Here is a 2806-nt window from a genome sequence, read left to right as displayed (position 1 = left end):
TCCTAGCACCTGTCGCTTACTGATTGTTTGGAATTATAAATATGAGCGTAGTTCGTCTGTTAATATCACATGCACTGTTTTGTTTGTTGTTTTTTTTGGTTTGTTACTCAGACGCAGGCAGTGCACTGCATTAGACAAAAAAGTAATATAGCCAAAACAAACAATCTTTAGTGTAGATGCATGTTGATTTTATCAGACGATGCCGCGATTTTTAAGTCAATATACTGCAGTATTTCCTCTCAATCAGTAGAAAATATGGTTAACACACAAAAAAGTTTGAAAAATACCGTGATATACATTTTTGGTCATACCGCCCAGCACTACTATACGCCTTTGAAACTTGCAATGAATCAAAGGAACATCGATCTTCAAATGATTCATTTTAAAACATTATAGGCACAAATCCCATGTTTCTATAGGGAGAACTAATACATTTATTTGATCAAAGAGAAAGGAAACATTGAAATCGCATCATATGACCCCTTTAAATAAATAATATTTTTTTCTTGTTGATCTCGCCGCGCTGCGATGACGTCATCACTAGCGCGCGTTGTTTACTCGGTGTTGACTTCTGAGGCGAGGTGAGCAGTGGTGTTTCGTATATTCAAAGTATTAGTAAAATACTTTTTACACAGTTTGTTCATGAAACAATATGCGAGGTCTTTTCTGTCTTGTTTTCATCGAGTACAGCGCGGTTTGTGTGTTTGCTGACTTAAACACTCAGAACAACAGGCAACACGCATGTGAGGAAAACGCGCTAAATTCTTTAAGACCCGAGTGATTTTGTGTTTGTGTGAATAATTGTTTCGATGTTTGGAGTGATAATGTTGCTGTTCTGTAGAAAGCAAAAGCCGAATCCCGGACATTTTGGGCGATTTAGAAATTCCGGCCGGACGCATTTTTTTAGGTCCAAAAAGAGGACATGTCCGGGGAAAAGAGTATATGGTCACCCTAATAAACAGTTTTTTTTTCCCCCCTCCACACATGACAGATTGAACAAGATGGCTGTTTGTCTATGTTAGTAACCCTTATTTTTGTTCGATGTGCTGTTTTATATATGTTTTGTCATTTTAAAGGGGTCATATGATGCTGCTGAAAAGAACATTATGTTGTGTATTTGGTGTAATGAAATGTAACACTCAGAACAACAGGCAACACGCATGTGAGGAAAACGCGCTAAATTCTTTAAGACCCGAGTGATTTTGTGTTTGTGTGAATAATTGTTTCGATGTTTGGAGTGATAATGTTGCTGTTAGTGAATGTCTCGTGATCTGTGAGAGGGATGCGAGTTGTTGCTGCGATTTTATTTAAAACGATATTTTGAGATTTATCGTTACGTTTTGAGGTTTATCTTGGCACATCAAATTTGATATAGTTATTTTACATGGTTAAAATTAAGAACAGACACCGCTAAATACTTAATAGTGAGTAACTTGGGACATTTTAAATCTATAATATGAACACATTTATCATAAAGAAGATTTTATGATCACTGTCAGTTTCTGCACATAAAACTATAACATGTTAATTTAATTACTTTTATTGCTATGAATGTTTTTATTAGAAAATCAAACTATGGTTAAATATTGTGTGCCTCTAGTGTAGTTATAGTTGTTCATGAAGATGGGAGTCATCAAATTCTGCTTTTTTAATTCTTATTGTTATTTATATTCAGAAGAAATTACGTTATATTCCTTTCAATATTTCTAGACCGTTATATTTTAATACAGGAGGCAAAATTATATATATGCCATATGAACAATAGAAATACAAAACAGAAATGCATAGAATGTCAATTACCGCATTGTTACTGAATGAGCATTTTAAATCGATGTGCTTTTTGTGTCGACACCGTTATTAGGGCTGCCACTAACAACTATTTTTATTGCGATTAATCTATCGACTAATTTATCGATTAATCTAAACGATTAATTTCCCACAAAAAATCTACAATTTTACTTAAGAATATTTTATTAAACTATATTTCATTAAACCAAATGAAATCCAAAAGTAAAAAAGTAAAGTGCAACATAAAGTGCAAGAAGCAAGTGTCCATCTCGTAGTCCAAATCACTGAAATTAAAGTTCAGTATTATAGTGTAAGAATGACAACATATCCACGTGTTCTAGTCTACTATAATAACTGCTTCTAATAATACAATTATAATCAAAAAAACACTTTTTAAAGGAGTATTTACCAGAAATGTTATTTACCAGTAAATTTGCAGTAGGCTTGCCGCGATAGACGGTGCTGACGGTGATACCGGTGTTAAGCTGCAACACCGGTTACATCACTTGCCCACCGCGTCACTGACCCCCACCGTCGTTTTGATTTTTTATAGTAATAAAAATTATTTCGTTCAGTAAAAGAACAGACACCACAATTAGAAACTGAGTGAGTCGAGCTGACTGACAAGAAGAGTGAGGTGAGGTGAGACAGACAAGACGAGGGCGGATGATTTAGTTTCGAAACGAGATGCAAAAGCACCTATTTGGCAATATTTTGGATTTTGAAATCCGCTAATTCGAAAGTGAAAGTAAAATGCGCACGGCGCTTTTAAGCTATTTAAAAGTGAAGGAAAAGAGGGAAAATTCAAACGACCTAAAAACGAACAATTGCTTTACGCCGAATTGCTGCTATTTGAAAGTGAAAGTAAAGTGCACATGCAGCTTTTACAAGCTATTTAAAAGAGAAGGAAAGCAAGGAAAAGAGGGAACGCCCCGCCCCCGTGGTGATACCAGTATTACCGGTGTTGTCACACGTCGATTAACCAGTGGGAAAATTTCCTCACCGTCACAACCCTAAT

General features: G+C 35.4%; 1 protein-coding gene across 2 annotated transcripts in view; it reads left to right on the top strand.

Moving 5' to 3' along the window:
- Window positions 1-525: 525 nt before the first annotated feature.
- LOC107704566 (zinc finger protein 501-like) overlaps window positions 526-2806 on the top strand; it is a 23370-nt gene continuing 21089 nt past the window's right edge. Inside the window, exons 1-2 of one of the 2 annotated variants that reach the window (XM_016507524.1) lie at window positions 566-581; window positions 691-743. The gene's annotated coding sequence lies outside the window, so the exon portion shown is untranslated. Of the gene's footprint in view, window positions 582-690; window positions 744-2806 lie in introns of both variants that reach the window. The other variant, XM_016507523.1, reaches the window with a different exon arrangement.

This window comes from Sinocyclocheilus anshuiensis, unplaced genomic scaffold (assembly GCF_001515605.1).
Source record: "Sinocyclocheilus anshuiensis isolate Anshui unplaced genomic scaffold, SAMN03320099.WGS_v1.1 scaffold2914, whole genome shotgun sequence".
Taxonomy (NCBI): domain Eukaryota; kingdom Metazoa; phylum Chordata; class Actinopteri; order Cypriniformes; family Cyprinidae; genus Sinocyclocheilus; species Sinocyclocheilus anshuiensis.
This window is presented reverse-complemented; position numbering and strand designations above follow the sequence as displayed.